Genomic DNA, 12,952 nt, shown 5'->3' on the forward strand with positions numbered 1-12,952 from the left:
ATCTCCTCCGGGGGAACCCCAAGGCGTTCCCAAGCCAGCCGAGAGATGTAATCCCTCCAGCGTGTCCTGGGTCTTCCCTGGGGCCTCCTCCCAGTGGGACGTGCCCGGAACACCTTTCCAGCGAGGCGTCCAGGGGGCATCCGGAAAAGATGCCCGAGCCACCTCAACTGACTCCTTTCGACGTGGAGGAGCAGCGGCTCGACTCCGAGCTCCTCCCGAGTGACCGAGCTCCTCACCCTATCTCTAAGGGAGCGCCCAGCCACCCTGCAGAGGAAACTCATCTCGTCCGCTTGTACTCGCGATCTCGTTCTTTTGGTCATGAGCCAAATCTCATGACCATAGATGAGGATCGGAACGTAGATCGATCAGTAAATCGAGAGCTTTGCCCCCCTACTCAGCTCTCTCTTCACCACGACGGTCCGATACAGCGACCGCATCACTGCAGATGCTGCACCGATCCGTCTATCGATCTCACGCTCCATCCGTCCCTCACTCGTGAACAAGACCCCGAGATACTTAAACTCCTCCACTTGAGGCAAGGACACTCCACCGACCTGAAGGGGGCAAAGCACCTTTTTCCGGTTGAGAACCATGACCTCGGATTTGGAGGTGCTGATTTTCATCCCGGACGCTTCACACTCGGCTGCAAACCGCCCCACTGCACGCTGAAGGTCCTGATTTGACGAAGCCAACAGAACCACATCGTCCGCAAACAGCAGAGACGAGATTCTGTGGTTCCCAAACCAGACCCCCTCTACACCCTGGCTGCGCCTAGAAATTCTGTCCATAAAAATAATGAACAGAACCGGTGACAAAGGGCAGCCCTGGCAGAGGCCAACGTGCACTGGAAACAGGTTTGACTTACTACCGGCAATGCGAACCAAGCTCCTGCTGCGGTCATACAGGGACCGGATAGCCCTTAGCAAAGGACCCTGGACCTCGTACTCCCGGAGCACTCCCCACAGGGTGCGCCAAGGGACACGGTCGAATGCCTTCTCCAGATCCACAAAACACATGTGGACTGGTTGGGCAAACTCCCATGAACCCACGAGCACCCGATGGAGCGTGTCGAGCTGGTCCAGTGTGCCGCGACCAGGACGAAAACCACACTGCTCCTCCTGAATCCGAGGTTCAACCATCAGTCGAATTCTCCTCTCCAGTACTCTGGAATAGACCTTACCGGGGAGGCTGAGGAGTGTGATCCCCCTATAGTTGGAATACACCCTCCGGTCCCCCTTCTTAAACAGAGGGACCACCACCCCGGTCTGCCAATCCAGAGGCACTGTTCCCGAACGCCACGCAATGTTGAAGAGGCGTGTCAGCCAAGACAGCCCCACAACATCCAGAGACTTAAGGTACTCAGGACGGATTTCATCCACCCCAGGAGCCTTGCCACCAAGGACCTTTCTAACCACCTCGGTGACCTCAGCCTGGGTAATGGATGAGCCCGCCTCTGAGTCCCTAGTCTCTGCTTCCTCTTCGGAAGACATGACGATGGGATTGAGGAGATCCTCGAAGTACTCCTTCCACCGCCCGACAACATCCCCAGTCAGGGTCAACAGCTCCCCACCCGCACCGTAAACAGTGCTGGTGGAGAGCTGCTTTTGCCTCCTGAGGCGTCGGACGGTTTGCCAGAATCTCATCGAGGCCGACCGATAGTCCTCCTCCATAGCCTCCCCGAACTCCTCCCAGACCCGAGTTTTTGCCTCTGCGACCGCACGGGCTGCGGCATGCTTGGCCTGCCGGTACCTGTCAGCTGCCTCTGGGGTCCCACCTACCAACAAAGATAAGTAGGACTCCTTCTTCAGCTTGATGGCATCCCTTACTTCCGGTGTCCACCACCGGGTTCGGGGATTGCTGCCGCGACAGGCACCAGAGACCTTGCGACTGCAGCTACGAGCAGCCGCATCGACAATGGAGGTGGAGAACATGGTCCACTCGGACTCCATGTCTCCAACCTCCCCCGGGATCTGGGAGAAGCTCTCCTGGAGGTGGGAGTTGAAGACCTCGCTGACAGAGGGTTCTGCCAGTCGTTCCCAGCAGACCCTCACGATACGTTTGGGCCTGCCAGGTCTTACCGGCTTCCTACCCTCCCAGCGGATCCAGTGACACCAGGTGGTGATCAGTCCACAGCTCTGCCCCTCTCTTCACTTGAGTCTCCGAGACACGTGGCCGAAGGTCAGATGATACGACTACAAAGTCGATCATCGACCTCCGGTTCAGGGTGTCCTGGTGCCACGTGCAATTATGGACACCCTTGTGCTCGAACATGGTGTTCGTGATGGACAAACTGTGACTAGCACAGAAGTCCAACAACTGAACACCACTCGGGTTCAGATCTGGGAGGCCGTGCTTCCCGATCACCCTCCTCCAGTTCTCACTGTCGCTGCCCAGTGGGCATTGAAATTCCCCAGGAGAACAATGGAGTCCCCAGTCGGAGCGCTATCTAGTACCCCTCCCAGGGACTCCACGAAGGTCGGGTACTCTGCACTGCTGCTTGGCCCGTAGGCCGAGACAACGGTGAGAGACCTGTCCCCGACCCGAAGGCGTAGGGACGCAACCCTCTCGTTCACCAGAGTGAACACCAACACTTGGCGACTGAGCTGGGGAGCAATAAGCAATGCGACTCCAGCTCTCCCCGTGGGCAACGCCAGAAAAATGAAGCGTCCAGCCCCTCTCCAGGAGTTGGGTACCAGAGCCCAAGCTGTGCGTGGAGGTGAGCCCGACTATCTCTAGTCGGTATGTCTCAACCTCCCGCACAAGCTCAGGTTCCTTCCCCCCCAGCAAGGTGACATGCGATGTCCCAACAGCCAGGGGCTGTGAGCATGGACCGGGCCACCGGGCCACCTGCCCTCGACCGCCACCCAATCCTCTCTGCACCCGACCCCCATGGCCCCCTCTGCAGGTGGTGAACCCACAGGAGGGCGGGCCCACGTCACTCTTTCGGGCTGAGCCCGGCCGGGCCCCATGGGCTAAGGCCCAACCACCAGGCCTGGCTCCAGGGTGGGACCCCGGCTCCGCCATACCGGGCGACGTCACGGTCTTTGATCTTTTACTGGTCATGGAGGTTCTGAACTGCCCTTAGTCTGACCCGTCACCTAGGACCTGTTTTCCTTGGGAGACCCTACAGCTCCTAGGATCATCCGGGTACGCAAACTCCCCCACCACGATAAGGTGGCAGCTAGAGGGGGAGCTATTTAAAAATCATACAATGTGATTTTCTGGATTTTTCTTTTTTTTTTTTTTTTAGATTCTGTCTCTCACAGTTGAAGTGTACCTATGATAAAAATTCAGACCTCTCCATTTTTGTAGGTGGGCAAACCTGCAAAATTGACAGTGGATCAAATACTTATTTCCCCCACTGTAGGTGCCTCAAGGGGCGGCAATCCTCGAACACCATGGTAGACATCAGTGGTCAGGGAAGCCGTCCGACTGAAGAAGGAGTCCTTCTGGGATATGTTATCTCAGAGGAACACTTTGAGGATCTCCTGCATGAGACCAGCACACCCACTATAGTAGGGGCAGAGCTGGAAGCTGATGGGAGATTATCGTAATTTTCCCTGGTGGAAGCCATTGAGGTAGTCAAACAACTCCAGAGTGGCAAGGTCCCGGGGGTTGATGAGATCTGTCCAGAAATGCTGAAGGCTCTGTTTCTGGAGGGACTGTCTTGGATGAGTTGTCACTTCAACATTGAGTTGAGGTCTGGGACAGTGCCTAAGGAGTGGCAAACTGGGGTGGTGGTCCCCATATTTAAAAAAGGGAACCAGAGAGTGCATGCCAATTACAGGGACATCACACTACTCAGCCTCGCTGCTACAGTTTACTCCAGGGTGCTGGAAATGAGGGTTCAGCTGATAGTCGAACCTCTGATTGAAGAGGAAGAGGACAGGTTCTGTCCTGGTCATGGAACAACTGACTAGCTCTTCACGCTCACAAGGATCCTGGAGGGTGCTTCGGAGTATGCCCATCCAGTTTACATGTGTTTTGTGGACTTGGAGAAGGACTTGTTTCCAGTGGGGGTTGGCCTGCGCCTTGTCACCAATCCTGTTTGTGATATTCATGGACATGGTATCGAGGTGTATTTGGGGGGAGGAGGGTTTCCAGTTTGGTAGGCTCAGGGTCTAATCACTGCTTTTTGCAGATTATGTGGTCCAGTTGGCTTTATTGGCCTGTGACCTCCAACACTCACTGGATCAGTTCACAGCTGAGTGTGAAGCAGCTGGGATGAGGATTAGTACCTCTAAATCTGAGGCCATGGTTCTCAGCAGGTAAGCGATGGATTACCTACTCCGGGTAGGGAATACAGTCTTGCCCCAAGTGAAGTAGTTCAAGTACCTTGGGGTCTTGTTCACCAGTGAGGAGCTATGTGGTATAAATAAAAAAAAATGAAAAAACACACCACCCACTGAATGCGAACTCACGCCTTTCAAGAGCTCTGGATTACCAGTCAGTGACTTTACCACTGAGCTGTGGAGCTATTCTGTGAAAGCTGTGGGAATCCGCCTCATATCAGGAAGGACATGGAAGTATTACAAAAAAAAATTATAATCACACACCATATAAAAACATCACATTTATCAAGCAAGCAATACAAATATCATCCATCTGTTCCTCTGTAAAAATGACGCATGGTCACAGACATACAGTCATGAAATGACATGAATGAGAAGCAGTTCGCTCGTCTCATTCATGTCCACATCTGCTGGCGTGTCTCCAACCGGCCGCACGCATGTGTCTTGTGGCCGACGCGCCGCAGGACACCGCATCATGTGGAACAGAGCTGGGTGACGTGACAGTGAGATCGCCTCCTGCGTGTTCTGATCTGATAGTCCATTTCAACCTGGGTGCAGCCTGCTCATGTGCGCACTGTGCACGCGCTCGCTGACTGCAGCACATCGCCACAGTGATATATGTTTTTGTTTATGTCCAATTGATAACAGCAAACAGACATGTGTATCAAAGTGGGAAGTGGTTTGTCCATGTCCGTTCAAACATATTACGTGGTGTCCAGTTGGAATGCCCAGATCCACAGATTTCCACATCCACTTCAGTGGGAGGGCACACACCAAGGCCACACTCGTGTGGGTCTTTGACAAATTTTTCTGCGAGTACGACAGTGGTCATCTGCAGTCTCTTTTCGTGCCAAGAGTGCAACTGGCCACACATTTTCTAAGTGTCATGCGAGCGGTGTTAGGTGTTCATGTGTGTCACCTGAAATTTGGCTGGCACCTGCCGCAAGAGGGTGCGATGGGTTCGCACAGCGCACACTCCGTCGTTCAGGCAACAGGACCGACATTACACAGTTTGCACATGATTCCTGCGTCATGTGCACTAAGTGTGCACTTCGTCCAAACTTCACACTATGTGTGAAGGGGCCCTTCCTGGTGTTGCTAGCTGCCAAACTTTGCTTTATTTCTGGCTAAAAAGAACACCTTTATCATATATTATGTAAAATATAGCAAGAAATACACACTTCTAAAACTGGAAACGCTGTTTTTGCAATCTGAAAGCACCTGTGGAGTGATTTAGAAGACAATTTTGCGTGCATGCTAACGGGCACTATCTCAAAGCTAACGTCCGCTCTTGTTTAAAGCTCACAAACATAAATATTGTTTATGATTGATTGACTGATTGTTTGAGGGGCTTTACTGAACATGTACAAATTGTAAGTAATACAATAGGTTCTTAATCATTAATGTAAATAACAATAAATGTATAATTATAAAGAAGACAATGCCCATGCAGCCGAGGGTATTTTAGCATTGTGTTATATTTTTCATTATTTGTCACATCAGTATGTGAAGTATGATGAGAAAACAATGAGCTCATTAACGTTTCACTTTTAAGTCCCCCCAGCAAACTCACTGTCTGTTCATACAGTCTTTTTGTTTCCATGGAGCTGTAGATCCAGCTTATTTAAGGAGGATCGTACACTTATAAATGGTGTGAAACACACACACAAATGTGCATTTCATCATAGTACAGAAACAGCATTAGTGAAGGTTACAAATGATCTTCTTATGGCCTCGGACAGTGGACTCGTCTCTGTGCTTGTTCTGTTGGACCTCAGTGCTGCTTTTGATACTGTTGACCATAAAATTTTATTACAGAGATTAGAGCATGCCATAGGTATTAAAGGCACTGCGCTGCGGTGGTTTGAATCATATTTATCTAATAGATTACAATTTGTTCATGTAAATGGGGAATCTTCTTCACAGACTAAGGTTAATTATGGAGTTCCACAAGGTTCTGTGCTAGGACCAATTTTATTCACTTTATACATGCTTCCCTTAGGCAGTATTATTAGACGGCATTGCTTAAATTTTCATTGTTACGCAGATGATACCCAGCTTTATCTATCCATGAAGCCAGAGGACACACACCAATTAGCTAAACTGCAGGATTGTCTTACAGACATAAAGACATGGATGACCTCTAATTTCCTGCTTTTAAACTCAGATAAAACTGAAGTTATTGTACTTCAATCAATCAATTTTTTTATATAGCGCCAAATCACAACAAACAGTTGCCCCAAGGCGCTTTATATTGTAAGGCAAGGCCATACAATAATTATGTAAAACCCCAACGGTCAAAACGACCCCCTGTGAGCAAGCACTTGGCTACAGTGGGAAGGAAAAACTCCCTTTTAACAGGAAGAAACCTCCAGCAGAACCAGGCTCAGGGAGGGGCAGTCTTCTGCTGGGACTGGTTGGGGCTGAGGGAGAGAACCAGGAAAAAGACATGCTGTGGAGGGGAGCAGAGATCGATCACTAATGATTAAATGCAGAGTGGTGCATACAGAGCAAAAAGAGAAAGAAACAGTGCATCATGGGAACCCCCCAGCAGTCTACGTCTATAGCAGCATAACTAAGGGATGGTTCAGGGTCACCTGATCCAGCCCTAACTATAAGCTTTAGCAAAAAGGAAAGTTTTAAGCCTAATCTTAAAAGTAGAGAGGGTGTCTGTCTCCCTGATCTGAATTGGGAGCTGGTTCCACAGGAGAGGAGCCTGAAAGCTGAAGGCTCTGCCTCCCATTCTACTCTTACAAACCCTAGGAACTACAAGTAAGCCTGCAGTCTGAGAGCGAAGCGCTCTATTGGGGTGATATGGTACTACGAGGTCCCTAAGATAAGATGGGACCTGATTATTCAAAACCTTATAAGTAAGAAGAAGAATTTTAAATTCTATTCTAGAATTAACAGGAAGCCAATGAAGAGAGGCCAATATGGGTGAGATATGCTCTCTCCTTCTAGTCCCCGTCAGTACTCTAGCTGCAGCATTTTGAATTAACTGAAGGCTTTTTAGGGAACTTTTAGGACAACCTGATAATAATGAATTACAATAGTCCAGCCTAGAGGAAATAAATGCATGAATTAGTTTTTCAGCATCACTCTGAGACAAGACCTTTCTGATTTTAGAGATATTGCGTGAATGCAAAAAAGCAGTCCTACATATTTGTTTAATATGCGCTTTGAATGACATATCCTGATCAAAAAGTGTCCTCTGGCTTCATGGATAGATAAAGCTGGGTATCATCTGCGTAACAATAAAAATTTAAGCAATACCGTCTAATAATACTGCCTAAGGGAAGCATGTATAAAGTGAATAAAATTGGTCCTAGCACAGAACCTTGTGGAACTCCATAATTAACTTTAGTCTGTGAAGAAGATTCCCCATTTACATGAACAAATTGTAATCTATTAGACAAATATGATTCAAACCACCGCAGCGCAGTGCCTTTAATACCTATGGCATGCTCTAATCTCTGTAATAAAATTTTATGGTCAACAGTATCAAAAGCAGCACTGAGGTCTAACAGAACAAGCACAGAGATGAGTCCACTGTCCGAGGCCATAAGAAGATCATTTGTAACCTTCACTAATGCTGTTTCTGTACTATGATGAATTCTAAAACCTGACTGAAACTCTTCAAATAGACCATTCCTCTGCAGATGATCAGTTAGCTGTTTTACAACTACCCTTTCAAGAATTTTTGAGAGAAAAGGAAGGTTGGAGATTGGCCTATAATTAGCTAAGATAGCTGGGTCAAGTGATGGCTTTTTAAGTAATGGTTTAATTACTGCCACCTTAAAAGCTTGTGGTACATAGCCAACTAACAAAGATAGATTGATCATATTTAAGATCGAAGCATTAAATAATGGTAGGGCTTCCTTGAGCAGCCTGGTAGGAATGGGGTCTAATAAACATGTTGATGGTTTGGATGAAGTAACTAATGAGAATAACTCAGACAGAACAATCGGAGAGAAAGAGTCTAACCAAATACCGGCATCACTGAAAGCAGCCAAAGATAACGATACGTCTTTGGGATGGTTATGAGTAATTTTTTCTCTAATAGTTAAAATTTTGTTAGCAAAGAAAGTCATGAAGTCATTACTAGTTAAAGTTAATGGAATACTCAGCTCAATAGAGCTCTGACTCTTTGTCAGCCTGGCTACAGTGCTGAAAAGAAACCTGGGGTTGTTCTTATTTTCTTCAATTAGTGATGAGTAGAAAGATGTCCTAGCTTTACGGAGGGCTTTTTTATAGAGCAACAGACTCTTTTTCCAGGCTAAATGAAGATCTTCTAAATTAGTGAGACGCCATTTCCTCTCCAACTTACGGGTTATCTGCTTTAAGCTACGAGTTTGTGAGTTATACCACGGAGTCAGACACTTCTGATTTAAAGCTCTCTTTTTCAGAGGAGCTACAGCATCCAAAGTTGTCTTCAATGAGGATGTAAAACTATTGACGAGATACTCTATCTCCCTTACAGAGTTTAGGTAGCTACTCTGCACTGTGTTGGTATATGGCATTAGAGAACATAAAGAAGGAATCATATCCTTAAACCTAGTTACAGCGCTTTCTGAAAGACTTCTAGTGTAATGAAACTTATTCCCCACTGCTGGGTAGTCCATCAGAGTAAATGTAAATGTTATTAAGAAATGATCAGACAGAAGGGAGTTTTCAGGGAATACTGTTAAGTCTTCTATTTCCATACCATAAGTCAGAACAAGATCTAAGATATGATTAAAGTGGTGGGTGGACTCATTTACTTTTTGAGCAAAGCCAATAGAGTCTAATAATAGATTAAATGCAGTGTTGAGGCTGTCATTCTCAGCATCTGTGTGGATGTTAAAATCGCCCACTATAATTATCTTATCTGAGCTAAGCACTAAGTCAGACAAAAGGTCTGAAAATTCACAGAGAAACTCACAGTAACGACCAGGTGGACGATAGATAATAACAAATAAAACTGGTTTTTGGGACTTCCAATTTGGATGGACAAGACTAAGAGACAAGCTTTCAAATGAATTAAAGCTCTGTCTGGGTTTTGGATTAATTAATAAGCTGGAATGGAAGATTGCTGCTAATCCTCCACCCCGGCCCGTGCTACGAGCATTCTGACAGTTAGTGTGACTCGGGGGTGTTGACTCATTTAAACTAACATATTCATCCTGCTGTAACCAGGTTTCTGTTAGGCAGAATAAATCAATATGTTGATCAATTATTATATCATTTACCAACAGGGACTTAGAAGAGAGAGACCTAATGTTTAATAGACCACATTTAACTGTTTTAGTCTGTGGTGCAGTTGAAGGTTCTATATTATTTTTTCTTTTTGAATTTTTATGCTTAAATAGATTTTTGCTAGATTTGCACAAATCTTAGAAACATGGTGTCTAACCAGATCCTTACTCTGGATGGCATTACCCTGACCTCTAGTAATACTGTGAGAAATCTTGGAGTCATTTTTGATCAGGATATGTCATTCAAAGCGTATATTAAACAAATATGTAGGACTGCTTTTTTGCATTTACACAATATCTCTAAAATCAGAAAGGTCTTGTCTCAGAGTGATGCTGAAAAACTAATTCATCCATTTATTTCCTCTAGGCTGGACTATTGTAATTCATTATTATCAGGTTGTCCTAAAAGTTCCCTAAAAAGCCTTCAGTTAATTCAAAATGCTGCAGCTAGAGTACTGACGGGGACTAGAAGGAGAGAGCATATCTCACCCATATTGGCCTCTCTTCATTGGCTTCCTGTTAATTCTAGAATAGAATTTAAAATTCTTCTTCTTACTTATAAGGTTTTGAATAATCAGGTCCCATCTTATCTTAGGGACCTCGTAGTACCATATCACCCCAATAGAGCGCTTCGCTCTCAGACTGCAGGCTTACTTGTAGTTCCTAGGGTTTGTAAGAGTAGAATGGGAGGCAGAGCCTTCAGCTTTCAGGCTCCTCTCCTGTGGAACCAGCTCCCAATTCAGATCAGGGAGACAGACACCCTCTCTACTTTTAAGATTAGGCTTAAAACTTTCCTTTTTGCTAAAGCTTATAGTTAGGGCTGGATCAGGTGACCCTGAACCATCCCTTAGTTATGCTGCTATAGACGTAGACTGCTGGGGGGTTCCCATGATGCACTGTTTCTTTCTCTTTTTGCTCTGTATGCACCACTCTGCATTTAATCATTAGTGATCGATCTCTGCTCCCCTCCATAGCATGTCTTTTTCCTGATTCTCTCCCTCAGCCCCAACCAGTCCCAGCAGAAGACTGCCCCTCCCTGAGCCTGGTTCTGCTGGAGGTTTCTTCCTGTTAAAAGGGAGTTTTTCCTTCCCACTGTAGCCAAGTGCTTGCTCACAGGGGGTCGTTTTGACCGTTGGGGTTTTACATAATTATTGTATGGCCTTGCCTTACAATATAAAGCGCCTTGGGGCAACTGTTTGTTGTGATTTGGCGCTATATAAAAAAATTGATTGATTGATTGATTGATGTTTGTACAGATGCGTATATGTATTTTAGTCAGAAATATTACTTCATTTGGTCCAGTACTTCAAATTGCATTCTTTGTAAGGAATTTTGCCAAAAATTGTTGGTTGCAAATCTAGCTCAGGAAAGGTGTTTGCAAGGATTATTCTTAACAGGATTTAGTTCAAGCTACTTGCCACTCAGTGACCAGAACAACTGACTTTATGCCTGAGAAGTCGATAAACTATATCCTAGCTCTGTGAGTATTCACTGAATGTAAGCACAAATATCTGTAGTGCTTGACTGCAGCCTGTGCTGATTTTCATTCCATTTAGTTGACCAGGGTGCTCCCTGAAAATTTCTGAGATCTCCAATAAATTGCTCGATATCAGCCACTGTGAAGAATGATGATAGAATCTGTGACATTTTTTCCAGTTAATTTTGGCATTCATCAGGGGTGTGGTCTGGCTCCTATACTGTTCAATTTTTGCACGGATTTGGTGTGGATTTGGTCTTGGGCTGTGCGAAGCAGCATTTTTTTTTTTTTTTTACTGAACTTGACTTTATGGAAAATGCTGTGATATTTTTTAGAATCAACATATAACTGCAGCCCTTGAGAAGCTGAGTGAGGAGTTGGTTTGTGTGGGTTTGCAGTTGTCCTGGATCAAGACTAAAATCTAAGCTTTCTGTCACTTCCTGAACTCAGCATGTGGAAGTATATCTGTATGCCATTAAAGTTTTGAACTTGTAGAAACAATCACTTATCTCAGCAGTGACATTCAGGTTACTGGATTTTGAATTTGAATTTATTAGACATCCATGCAATGGATCATTGGCCTTTATTATTGAGAGATGCCTGGAAAAGTGTTAAAGGGCAATTAGGTGCCTAGACAGAGGTGTTTGGTGATGCTGATATCTTTACAAGAAAATGAATGTCTAAGTCTTAGGGACCTGGACCTTCCTGTCTCACTTTGCAACTTGAACTCTGGGCACTGACCTAAAGAGATCATGGGATGGCTTTCATACTCTGTCTCTTCAAAGGATCTTTGGGGATCATTTGAATGACTTTCTGGCCAACAAATGATTAGTTGGGGAGAAACAGATTTAACATATCACTTGGATTATGTGGGAACCTCTGCTTTGACATTCTGGCTAGTTGTCTTTTTTCTGGGCATTATCCGGCATGTGGGCGCCTCAGTGCTGAGGACTCCAGCACCTGGAGATTCCCAATAAATCAACAACAAATCAGTCAAAATATCAATATCAATCAGCAATTCATGTTATGTATTACATCCCCAATTCCAGTGAAGTTGGGACATTGTGTGAAATGTAAATAAAAACAGAATACAATGATTTGCAAATCCTCTTCAACCTATATTCAATTGAACACACCGCAAAGACAAGATATTTAATCTTCAAACTGATAAACATTTTGCTCATTTTGAAATGGATGCCTGCAACACGTTTCAAAAAGCTGGGACAGTGGTATGTTTACCACTGTGTTCCATCACATTTCAAATCAAATCAAATCAATTTTATTTATATAGCGCCACATCACAACAAACAGTTGCCCCAAGGCGCTTTATATTGTAAGGCAAAAGCCATACAATAATTACAGAAAAACCCCAACGGTCAAAACGACCCCCTGTGAGCAAGCACTTGGCAACAGTGGGAAGGAAAAACTCCCTTTTAACAGGAAGAAACCTCCAGCAGAACCAGGCTCAGGGAGGGGCAGTCTTCTGCTGGGACTGGTTGGGGCTGAGGGGAGAGAATCAGGAAAAAGACATGCTGTGGAAGACAGCAGAGGTCAATCACTAATGATTAAATGCAGAGTGGTGCATACAGAGCAAAAAGAGAAAGAAACACTCAGTGCATCATGGGAACCCCCCAGCAGTCTAAGTCTATAGCAGCATAACTAAGGGATGGATCAGGGTCACCTGATCCAGCCCTAACTATAAGCTTTAGCAAAAAGTAGAGAGGGTGTCTGTCTCCCTGATCTGAATTGGGAGCTGGTTCCACAGGAGAGGAGCCTGAAAGCTGAAGGCTCTGCTGGATGTACCTTTCACATGCTGTCATCCAAGCAACGCCTTTTTCAGGGATGTCCCTGCTTAGTTTCAGCAAGACAATGCCAAGCCACATTCTGCTCATTTTACAACAGCGTGGCTTCATAGTTAAATAGTGCGAGTACTAGACTGGCCTGCCTGC

Source organism: Thalassophryne amazonica, chromosome 14 (genome assembly GCF_902500255.1).
Source record: "Thalassophryne amazonica chromosome 14, fThaAma1.1, whole genome shotgun sequence".
Lineage (NCBI taxonomy): Eukaryota > Metazoa > Chordata > Actinopteri > Batrachoidiformes > Batrachoididae > Thalassophryne > Thalassophryne amazonica.